At 33.8% G+C, this 13,130-nt stretch overlaps 1 protein-coding gene and 1 long non-coding RNA gene across 2 annotated transcripts in view; one reads left to right on the top strand and one right to left on the bottom strand.

Moving 5' to 3' along the window:
* The window catches only part of LOC128210214 (caspase-3-like), a 119,194-nt gene that overhangs the window by 99,459 nt on the left and 6,605 nt on the right, over positions 1-13,130 (top strand). The gene's annotated exons all lie outside the window — the stretch shown is intronic.
* On the bottom strand, positions 4,915-9,382 carry LOC128210215 (uncharacterized). Its single transcript, XR_008257121.1, has 7 exons — positions 9,197-9,382; positions 8,793-8,863; positions 8,312-8,400; positions 7,800-7,875; positions 6,568-6,644; positions 6,220-6,334; positions 4,915-5,015 (listed from the first exon to the last, which is right to left on the bottom strand). It is a non-coding gene; the product is annotated as an uncharacterized LOC128210215 (long non-coding RNA).

Raw genomic sequence — 13,130 nt, 5'->3', positions numbered from 1 at the left:
ACACCAATACTAAGCTGGTCTAACGACACCTCCATACTCATGGTAGCCTCTCAAATTTTACTTTTGCCAAAATGTTTTTGCGAAGTTGACAAAATCATTGCATTGCATCCAAGACCGTAGCATATTGAGCAATGAGAAACAAATCTCGTCGAAGCTATACTTCTATGCTCATGCTACCAGACGCAAATAACAAATCACTTGCCAAAATCGCTTTTTGTATATGATCTAATGGCTATCACAGAGAATGATCGTATTCGTCAGGCGATGTCAAAGTGATCGACAACATGAGCTGGCCAGACTCAAGAGCGAAAAACTATGAGGTATCGCGACATACGGTTCTCATGTTCAAACCAGAAGGTCAAAAAACCTCTCAGATATTTTCTCTGTATCTCTGATGCACCAAGTTCATAGTGCGAGGAGAAATCTGAGAAGTTCAAACCCACTTTGGGCTCCCAGCAGACTAACAGCACTTCTGAGCTAAGAGCTTGCTACTGGAATGACGAATATTGAAAAATGTGGAGCTTATATACCCGATGGCCAAAATTAATGCGCATCGCATTATAATTGTGCATAAATGGTTAGGACTATTTTTTTTACCGTTTTTATTTATACGCTCATATGAAATAGTTCCAGAATTATCACTTGATTCCGCATTATTATTGTACAAATGGCTCGAGATTTTGAAATCTGTGAATGAAGTAGTTTTTCTATGAAGATTATGTGAAATCAGTTTCAGCAAAATATCATTTTTTTCAAGTTTCATGGACTTGGTGGAATTTGTGCATATAGCTTATGATTGTGAGATCTGTGAGATTTGCTGCAAATGTCGATTTGTTGAATTTGATCATTATGAAGATTTTATTTTTTTCATGAAATCTTGTGTGAACGCCAGTTTCAGTAAAATATCAATTTTTCATGTTTCATGGACTTGGTGTTTTTTGTGCATATAGCTTATGATTGTGAGATCTGTGAGATTTGCTGCAAATGTCGATTTGTTGAATTTGAACATTATGAAGATTTTATTTTTTTCATGAAATCTTGTGTGAACGCCAGTTTCAGTAAGATACCAATTTTTCATGTTTCATGAACTTGGTGTTTTTTGTGCATATAGCTTATGATTGTGAGATCTGTGAGATTTGCTGCAAATGTTGATTTGTTGAATTTGAACATTATGAAGATTTTATTTTTTTCATGAAATCTTGTGTGAACGCCAGTTTCAGTAAAATATCAATTTTTTCAATGTTTCATGGACTTGGTGGAATTTTGTGCATATAGCTTATGATTGTGAGATCTGAGAGATTTGCTGCAAATGTAGATTTGTTGAATTTGATCATTATGAAGATTTTATTTTTTTCATGAAATCTTGTGTGAACGCCAGTTTCAGTAAAATATCAATTTTTCATGTTTCATGACTTGGTGTTTTTTGTGCATATAGCTTATGATTGTGAGATCTGTAATTTTTTGAGAGATTTGCATGAGCCTTTAATTTTTCAACATTATGAAGATTTGATTTTTTTCATGAAATCTTGTGTGAACGCCAGTTTCAGTAAAATATCAATTTTTCATGTTTCATCGACTTAGCTGCATTTTTTGTGCATATGGCTTATGATTGTGAGATTTGTAATTTTTTGAGAGATTTGCATGAGCCTATAATTTTTTCAACATTATGAAGATTTGATTTTTTTCATGAAAATCTTGTGTGAACGCCAGCCTCAGAAAGATATCAATTTTTCATGTTTCATGGACTTGATGCTGCATTTTTGTGCATATGGCTTATGATTGTGAAATTTGTAATTTTTGAGAGATTTGCAAGAGCCTATAATTTTTTGAAAGATTTGCATGAGCCTATAATTTTTTCAACATTATGAAGATTTGATTTTTTACATGAAAATCTTATGTGAACGCCAGCCTCCGAAAGATATCATTTTTTCATGTTTCATGGACTTGATGCTGTATTTTTGTGCATATGGCTTATGATTGTGAGATCTGTAATTTTTTGAGAGATTTGCATGAGCCTATGATTTTTTGAAAGATTTGCATGAGCCTATAATTTTTTGAATAAATGAAGCCTATAATTTTCAACACTATGAAGATTTGATTTTTTTCATGAGATCTTGTGTGAACGCCAGCCTCAGAAAGATATCAATTTTTCATGTTTCATCGACTTAGCTGCATTTTTTTGTGCATATGGCTTATGATTGTGAGATTTGTAATTTTTTGAGAGATTTGCATGAGCCTATATTTTTTTGAATAAATGAAACCTATAATTTTCAACACTATGAAGATTTGATTTTTTTTCATGAGATCTTGTGTGAACGCCAGTTTCAGTAAGATATCAATTTTTCAAGTTTCATGGACTTGGTGTTTTTTGTGCATATAGCTTATGATTGTGAGATTGCAATTTTTTGAGAGGTTTGCATGAGCCTATAATTTTTTGAAAGATTTGCATGAGTCTATAATTTTTTGGGTAAATGAAGCCTATAATTTTTTTTTGAAATCTTGAGATCACGCGTTAATTTCTAGATTTTCAACAATATGAAGATTTTATTTTTTTTCTCATGAAAACTGGTGTGAACGCTAGTTTCAGAGCACAAATGTTGAAGGTTTTGAAATCTGAGTGTTTGAGTGAGTTTTATGAAGCCTATAATTTTTGAAGAATGTAGCCTATAGTTCGATTTTTGAAATCTTGAGATCCAACGTTAATTTCTAGATTTTCAAAATATTCGAATGTTCAGACCATAGAATTGTCATTCAGAGTTCTTATGATGTATGATTGTTGATATCATGAAGATTTTAACTTTTTCGTGAAATCTTGTGTGAACGCCAGTGTCAGTAAATTATCAATTTTTCAGGTTTCATGGACGTGGGTCCACATTATTGAAATTTGTTATTTTTTTGAAGGAGTTGCATGAGCCTATAATTTTGAATAAATGGAGCCTATAATTTTTTTATGAAATCTTGAGATACCTCGTTAATTTCTAGATTATGAACATTATGAAGATTTGATTTTTTTTCATGAAGTATTGTGTGAAATAAAGCCTATAGTTCGTTTTTTTGAAATCTTGAGATCTCTCGTCAACTTCTAGATTTTCACAATTTTTCACAATTTTTCACAATTTTCGATGCATATTTTTTTGTTGAGAGCATGAAATTACAATTCAGAGTTGCATTATTTTTGTACATATGGCTTATGATCGTGAGATCTACAATTGTTTGAAAATAAAAAAGAAGCTTTTTCATACAATCTCATGTTTGATTTTTTAAATTTCAACACAGCAGAATTTGTGAATTTGCTGTTCATGTTTTGCATTATTTTTGTACATCTGAGTATTTTTTTGAAAAATGAAAAATGTTGCAGATAAAATGTTGAAATGTTGAATGTTTGTGTGATATGTGTATTTCGAGCCATTTTTTTGAAGTATAACGCCAGTGGCTGTTATCTTCAAGCATTAAAAGGGAAACCTAATTTTCATCGTAACCCTATTATGTGGTCCTAACCTAGTTTTATTTGTTCACAAATTTGAAAATAAAGGCAACGCCAAAGGCAGTTACTCGACAAGGCACACTTAGGAAGAAGCATCCGATTGCCTATATTTCCCCTCTCATTGTAAAGACTGTGTGGAGTGTCGGACCACGGCGATACAAAGAGGTTGCCACTCCCTATTTTTCATTGCCTGTAGCGTGACATGGTGAACATGAGCGGTTCCTAGTATTGGCACTGTACACCACCTTACACCAATACTAAGCTGGTCTAACGACACCTCCATACTCATGCTAGCCTTTAAATTACTTTTGCCAAATCATTTTGCTGAACGAAAACATTGCCACATATCAATGTTCGGTCGTTCAAGAGGAATGTTTGTGATGAATGAAGTTTTGCACTTCGAAACCAAACTAAGAATGCAATGAGCCTAGTACATTTCACTTGTATTTCACAACGCATCTACATTCTAACATTTTTTTTAAAAAGTGCTTGATCTTGCAATATTGATTTCAATTTTCATTCAAGCTGAACTTTATAGACATTGACAAAACAACAGGCTTGCATCTTAAACCGCCGCATAAAGGACAGCGAGAAACGAATCTCGTCGACCCATGCTGGCACGAGCAAACAAATCATTTTGTCAACAGCATTTCACAACGCATCTACATTCTAACATTTTTTTTTTAAAAAGTGCTTGATCTTGCAATATTGATTTCAATTTTCATTCAAGCTGAACTTTATAGACATTGACAAAACAACAGGCTTGCATCCTTAAACCGCCGCATAAAGGACAGCTGAGAAACGAATCTCGTCGACCCATGCTGGCACGAGCAAACAAATCATTTTGTCAACAGCATTTCACAAAAATGAAACATTTTAAAATGCAGTGCAAATTTTGCTCTTGTGCACACTATCAAAATGTTTACCATTTTACCAATATGACAAGACCAAAGCTTAATAAATTTATGAATTACAAGCAGCATTACTGCTAAAATTTTGTTCAATCACAAATGTTCCTCGGTTTCAGCCGTGACCAAGTCTGGCTGTTTCTCATAAAAAAAATATAGTGAAAAACCGTTTGACTGTGGTTTCATTGAAAAAAATCGACAGACCAAAATGTAACCAATTTTATGAAAAAAATGTGTTATCTTTCGTGAACAATACTTTGGATGGCCAAAAAAAATAACAACAGTACTCACAATAGCAAACAAGACCCGCGTTACTGGGGTAAGCAAGACAGCACAAACATTAAAAGCAAACAGATAAATCAGTATTTCTCCATTTGAATTTTATTTTTGAAATGATTTACTGTATGATAAATTTTCAATGTTCATGTAAAACACGAAATACAAGTGTTGGAGAATTACTGATAAACAAAAAGCAACGGTACAAAGCACATATAATACAAACAATATTTTAAAACGAACAAGTGTGGATAGGTATCTTTTTTCAAATAAACAATGACATTTCAAATAGATCGACGAATTCTGTCTGCTGTCTTCTGTCGGATCCCCTGTGTATGGCATCTCATCTGAAAAAATGAAATGAAACGTGTAAAAGACGAAACATTCTTACATACAATAGCACATTAATGTTTACTCTGGTAAATTTTGGTTTCATTTATAACATTGGATTTTTACAAAAATGATAAATGCTTAATTTCAAAACATATTAACCATTCTCTCAGTTTTGATTTACAAATGACAGAGCAGTACACTAACAACGTGCTTAAAATTATGATTTTTTTGACAACTTTTCAATTTTTTCAAAATTTTTGACTTTGGATTTTCACCATAGCGCATTCGTTTTTTAGCTATATACTTACCAAAGCGCATTTGCGTTTAAGCGATGTAGTTTTTTCACGCTGAGTACCCCCCTTATGAAACTTTTTTTTACATTGAATTTAGAACGATTTATTTGAATCTCAAAATTAAGCACACAAAGTGACGATGTACAAATATTTTGGGATGACGAGATTTTGGCTCGCTCGCCCGACCAAACTAAAAGACATTATAGATATACTTTAAGTCTTTCAGTTGGGCTGGGCGAGGTAACCAAAAAGCTCGTCACCCTAAATTATTTGTACATCGTCACCTGGTTTGCTTAAATTTGTGAGTCGATTTGTCATAAAAAGAGTAAAATGTATGATAAGATGCTTAGCATCTTCAAATAATTTGACATTCATCTTTTGGTTTGACAAATAATAAAGTGAAATGTATGATAAACTGCTTAGCATCTGTAAATAATTTGACGTTCATCTTTTGGTTTGACAAATAATAGAGTGAAATGTTTGATAAATGCTCAGTGTCATGAATCGATTTGACACTTAGCATTTGGTTTGACAACTGAAAGAATTATTTATTTGCGATTGTGTACTAGAAGAATTTGCATTGTATGACTATTTCTAAATGTCATGAACAAATAATGTCATATGGTTTGACAAAAAAGTAGATTGAAATACCATTCATTTGTGATGTTTTACACTTGTGAAATGCAGATCGAATGCATTATTTTTGTGCATATTTAATATGTAACGCATACTTAATATCATTACAAAACTTGAAAACTACAGCAATTTATGATCTGTACAATGGAGAGACTTAATCGCAAAATTAAGAGAATTGCCATTCTTGAGGCTAGACTTGCTGTACTCAAAACAGAGTTACAGTCAGAACTGGAGCAGCTGAACAACTCCAATGACATGACAATGAACTATGGTTCAAAAACATTATCACCTGTACAAACTGAGGTTGAAGACTGGGGTGACTGCGTAAGGACTTCAGAAATCATCAGCGAGGAGGACTGGGAATCTGAAGCAAACAGGCAGCCCTTCACTCTTGGTGGGACATTCTGCAAAACGAGAAAATCTACAAACTGGGAAAACAGATGCCCTGTTTGTTTCTCAAAAAACTGTGGACATAAAGTGAACAGATGTTTGTTCAGAGAAGCCGCAACTCAGTGATTTAATATTCTACATTATTGTTGTATGTACCATATAATACTGGATGAACAAGTTCAAAAACTGTTTATCATATACTACTGGATAAACAAGTTAAAAAATAAATAAGCACTTTGTATTTTACCTCGTGTTGTTTTACTTCAATGTCCCGAAACCATTTAAACGAACAACTTCCACTGAGGTCAGACCAGCCATACAGAGCTGAAAAAACAAAACATTTCTGTTGAAAAATGAAAACATCAATGAGTAAAATAAGAACAATACTTGTTCAATTTGTTTGCCACCAAAAACATGAATCTTAAATGATCTTGTTTTCCCTGCCAGATGATATACAATAAAACTTAACAATATAAGCTTCAACTCACTAATTTTCATTTACTAAATATGAACACTGGCTAATTAACTTCTATTAAGTCTTTGACCACCAAAGAATATTTGCAGTGAGTTGTAAATGCTTAGTCTCAAAACATATTAACCATTCTCTCAGTTTTGATTTACAAATGACAGAGCAGTACACTAACAACGTGCTTAAAATTATGATTTTTTTGACAACTTTTCATTTTTTTCAAAAATTTTTGACTTTGGATTTTCACCATAGCGCATTCGCTTTTTAGCTATATACTTACCAAAGCGCATTTGCGTTTAAGCGATGTAGTTTTTTCACACTGAGTACCCCCCTTATGAAACTTTTTTTTACATTGAATTTAGAACGATTTATTTGAATCTCAAAATTAAGCACACAAAGTGACGATGTACAAATATTTTGGGATGACGAGATTTTGGCTCGCTCGCCCGACCAAACTAAAAGACATTATAGATATACTTTAAGTCTTTCAGTTGGGCTGGGCGAGGTAACCAAAAAGCTCGTCACCCTAAATTATTTGTACATCGTCACCTGGTTTGCTTAAATTTGTGAGTCGATTTGTCATAAAAAGAGTAAAATGTATGATAAGATGCTTAGCATCTTCAAATAATTTGACATTCATCTTTTGGTTTGACAAATAATAAAGTGAAATGTATGATAAACTGCTAAGCATGTGTAAATAATTTGACATTCATCTTTCGGTTTGACAAATAATATAGTGAAATGTATGACACATGCTAAATATCATGAATCGATTTGACACTTAGCATTTGGTTTGACAACTGAATGAGTGAAATGTATGACAAATGCTAAATGTCACGAATCTGACACATAGCTGTAATTTTGCTACCATTATGTGAAATAAGTACAAAGAGCAAAATCAAATCATGTTGGTTCAGTGTTTCAGTAATTAAAGTACCAAGATGAGTTAACTTTACTGTTCATTGTAACTTTGAGATTTGTTTCTGATGAAATTTGGTGAAATTACTTACTTGTTATTGACAGAGCAGAACACACTGCATATTGGGTGAGCTTCAGGTTATATAGGCTAGGTTACTCCTCACAACTCTGAAACAAAACATTTTATCAACAAAACTGCACATATTGCTTGTTAGTTTTTTACATTTTTCATTCCATTAAAAGCATGGCTAAGTGCACATTTCATCCACATCAACAATGTTGAAATAATCCTGAAAACAAAATACTTCCTACATACAAACAGAAACAGAAAAACTGTTCACATGCAGAAGGTATTATGTTCCCAACATTTCTTATCATTCACAACAGGAACAAAATTATGCATTTATGGCATTGGTAGATATCAAACACAAACTGAAAATTTATCTAATAGCAGTTCAATGTAATAAATCAAACACAGTGTCTGTTATTAGATAAATTATCAGTCTATAAAAATTATTCCAAGCATATTTCCAAACAGACTAAGCACTGAGATTATGATATGACAGTTCAATTCATGGAATTAATTTTCAGTGATTTTACTTACTTGTAAATGTACTTTCTTGGGTACTGCCTTCAACCATTTTGATCACCAGCTTTCTGACACACAGGACGACTGCATCTGAACTGCCGTCTCTGGTTTAAAAAAAATAATTTTCAACATATTTTTCAAACAAAGAAATAGAAGAAGATATTTATCAATCTTGCATGATTTGTCATTTCTTATTTCTGTCAGTTTGGTCCCTAAACAAAGTTAAAATCATTCAAAATATGACATAAACAAGACAAGAGATATGAATTAACACCTGCTTACTATGTTTTTCAACATATCTAGCCGAGAATTAAAGTTTCTAAAATCGGCTTCGAGAATGTTCGAAACATTCTAAAACGAGCTGGGAGCAATTTCTTTTGACATAAGTTTTTACGTAATTCAATGCACACATCGACAAAACTTGTTGGTAATATGATACATCATATATTTAGACACAATTTCTCATAAAACTTTTAAACATTCATGTCATACTTACCGCAGGAAAGCTGGAAATACGACCTTCACAATTTATTTTTCAAGATGGCCGACCAGCGCACAGCGAGAACTCTGCAATATGACGTCATACATATCACGTCATATCATTCCATGAATTGCATTATTTATTTATTTTTTAAACTTTTACGAAAATAAAGAAAATACACTCATTAAAAATAATTTAAAATTATCTTAATCATGTATTATGTATCGTTTTATGAAATTAAACAATAGGGAAAAAAAAGTTTGTTCATTTTCAGAAAAACGAAATCGAAAGTAGAAATATTTTCTGAAATTGGAAATGTTTAAAACCTCGTAAAATCATTTATATCTCTTGTATATGCATAAACCCGGCTTGATTCAATCGCGAACACATTATAGAAACTATAACTACCAAGGTCGTACCTTCAAACACAGAAAATATCCCAAATTTTACACACAAAGAGTATTGTTTACATGGTTCAACCGTATCCAAGTGAATACGACAGACAACACTTTCCCTTATAATAATCAGCTCAGTATAGCTTGTACCGAAAATCGTAACATTATTCTGTGATTGTTTTACTTTATTTCATGTTTTATTTTGCTTAAGTATCGTACTTTGTAGCATTTTACGATACATTCTGTGTATCTTTGAGGAGTTATGCATAGCGATTTGCACATATATATATGACCTATATGACCATTACTCGTTTGATAACTATGAGCAAGCATAGTTGTTCTTGAAGCTTAAGTGATTCCAACTAGATTACTATAGATAAACACAATAAAACACGAACAGTTCATACATTTTATTTTGTTACTAATCATTGTCTGTTCATCACTCAATTTATTGTTAACAACGTTTTGGCACAAACTGTCCTCCCACGCCTGGCGAAGAACTGGCGAAGTGCTTCGTGATTCTCATTTCTCTCTAAGTCTCTGCTACTGAGCTTTTCAACAACTTTGTAAGTTTTGTCAACACTCGACGAGTCTTCTTGCACCAAACACACCAAACAGGGGTACAGTTCAGGGCACTGATGGCTTGGGGCTCTCTGTTCTGCTTTCTGTTCAGCCTCTCCGTTTTTGAAACAAATCAAACACGGATATAGTTTCGGACACGTGTGGATTTCAATTGCCATATTGATGTTTGCATTCAATTGCACACTGTCCATGTTTTTCTGTTTTGCATCAGACCTTCTGAGCAACTTCTTCAAACACGTTTTGATGATTTTCTTGATTCCCATAATTTGTATATATACTAGATCAGTAGGTTTTGACAAGTATGACATGAGAAGAAAAGATAAGTTTATATATGAACTATATTCGTTCCACTCATTGCATTATTTTAAGCCATGGACCATGCAATCTACAATGCTAGGTACAGTGCTTGCTACTATGTTACTATGCTTCTATTTTTCAATCGATATAAAACAAACAATCAAATTGCATTTCAACGCATTTATTCAAAGTTAAAACATCAAAACAATTGTTTGAACCTTTTCATTCGGAAAGCACTTAATGAAGTATCATCATGTTTGAGCGGATTGAAAACTAATGTCAATTCTTGTTTTCGCTCACAAAAATACTTGGTTCAATTTCGTCAATTTTTACTTCCTCGTCTACGGTCTCAATGTCTTCAAAATTATCACTATCATAACAGTAACCGTCACAAACGCAGCAATTTCTCATATAACAAACTGCCCCGTCTGGGTTGTCATCTTGCATGGATTCGATTTCGCTCGATTTTTGTTCTTCAGCATCTCGCAAATAATCTTCTGCCATCTCCATCATTTTTTCATATTCATTGATATCATTCATGGGTTGCTGAGAACAAGATTCGCTTTTTTGCTCGTTTTCACTGGTGTTCTCACAAGGCGTTGTTTGCTGTGTCGATGCTTGACTGGACATAATTGTTTGAGAATGTGTATGACAAGTAACAAATTTTCAGCCCTTATAATAAGAATAAAATAATTCACTAGTAAATCGCATTCCATGATATAAATCGAAAATAAAACTGACATTGAACTCGCTCACAATAGAAATATGACGGACATAAGCAACCTTAATTTACAAATTACCGGCTTCGTAGCGAGACTATGTATGGGTGATAACAAGCACGAGTCTACGTTCAAAGAAATCGTCTCGATACTTGACAATATCGAAAAAACATTTCTGCAAAACAAACTGGAAACGACCGAGTATCGCAAGAAATGTGGCGCACTACAGCAAAAGGTGTTTAGGTTGATCAGAGAGAACGATCGGTATAAGCAAACTCATGTGCACAACTCGAATACGGACGATAGTCAACTATTGCAGGACGAAGTTACACGCTTGACATTGAATCTGTCACAGCTGACTGCGGAAAACAATCAGCTTAAGCAAAATAACACGGCATTGGAAGACGAAGTTTTGCGCTTGAAATCTCAAACAGACAACCTGCAATCCTTAGACGAAGCTGCCTGTATGGAACTATTCAACGAAAACACTCAAGATTTTTCATGAATTACTTTACTTCTGCCACTTACAAGTGAATATTACGAAGTTCAATAAAAAGCAATTTCAAAGCATTCGTTTTTTATGTTAATTTTTGTTATCCTAAGTCTTAGAAACGCAAATCTCAGTACGTTTTGCTTAAACTGTTCTCTTGCGCTTTGCTTGATTCTGGCCAGATAATCTTTTCCTTCTGAGTTACCCAATCTTTTGTAGTAACGTTTAATGTTTCTTCTATTCATTTTTCGTGCCGGGTGGTTTATCCAACAAGCGGGACAAAAGCCGTTGTATTTATCAAAACAGCTTGGACACGCGGAATGTTCGAATGCACATTGTTTCATAACGAGCAAGCGATAGTCAATGTTACTGTAGCCACCGCACCAATGACAAGCTCTGAAACGTTTTCCGAGTCTCTTATCATACGAAATACATTTTGAGTTTTTTTTACCGTTGTTGTGAGCCATACTTTATTTAAGAGGTTCAAAAATATTTCACTAATATAGTGTCAAGTCAATTTCATTCAGTTTATGTAATTCAAATGTTTTGACAACAGTAACATGGCAAGTCTTAACCGTTGGTGACACAATAAACTATTGTCTATATTTGCTGCGTTTTACACATTTACGAAAACACAAGACAAAGAATATTTCATTTTTTCATGTTTATTTTACAATTGAATCGTTATCTACAAAAACTTGAAACATCATAACACACTAAATGTCTCCAAAGTCCTGATACTCAGAGTCCCCAGGTTCATTGTTCATAAGTATGGTTTTATCGTTTCCCACATATAGCCTATGTGCTTCAACAGAAAATCGTTTAGAATCTCAGGTTCAGCATAATCGTTTGAACTGTGTCTCAGTGCTGTCCTCGCTTCTTCCGTCTCACAATACTTGATCTCTCTGTACATTTCAACGCACCTCCTGATCTGGTCTGCCTCATATTTTGACTCCTGAATATTGTATATTTGTTCAAGTATTTTCGCAACTTTATCATGATCCAAAGGGGAAGCCGGCGAAGAATTTTCAAGATCATCGCTAAAATTCCCATCCTCGATATCGTCATCATCTGAAAGGACAACAGCTGTAGCTTCATCTTTTCCTTCCCATGCCTTGAACCTCTTCCTTATCGGGCTAGCAGGTGGAGTAAGAACGTCTGCTTTTACTTTTACTGCGCTGAATTCTTTCTCATCCATGCTCACATCCATACAAGACTCTGCCGCATCTCGCAAATAGTCTTCTGCCATTGCTTGTAGTTTTTCGTCTTCAGTTGAGTAGTGCTGAGGAGATGATTTGCTTGACATGTTGTAGATTGTAGATTGTTTGTAACCAGTGCACAATTTGGAGACCTTATAATAGCAAAAAAATAATTCATCGATATTATTCATCGTCAAAACTTTCATATTGGTTTTATGTTCATTTATTTCAAATAGAAGCACATTGTAGCTTTTTGCATAAATATCAAACAAGATCCATACAGTCATTGTCCTTGTCAAACATACCAACTCTCATCGATTCGGTTTGCTGGGGGGAGGTATTGCTGTATTCTATTTTCTGTCTTTTTACAATGTTATCCATCTCACCATTTTCCACTTTTCTTTTCATTCCCGCATTGGAACTGGAATCGTTTAAATCCATCTGCGGTTTGAACATTTCATAATAATTCATGAACATTTCCTTATCCAACATATCAACACTCATCGATTCGGTTTGTTGCGGTAAGGTATTGCTGTTGTCTGATTTCTGTGTTTTTACGGTGTTAGCCAGCTCATCCATCTCACAGTTCATGGCATTGGAATCATTCAAATCCATCTTCTGTCTGTACAATTTACAGTCGTCGCACTGGCAGTTATCGATACAGTCATAAT

Source organism: Mya arenaria, chromosome 12 (assembly GCF_026914265.1).
Source record: "Mya arenaria isolate MELC-2E11 chromosome 12, ASM2691426v1".
NCBI lineage: Eukaryota > Metazoa > Mollusca > Bivalvia > Myida > Myidae > Mya > Mya arenaria.
The sequence above is the reverse complement of the archived record's forward strand: the minus strand, read 5'-3'. Positions and strand labels throughout refer to the sequence as shown.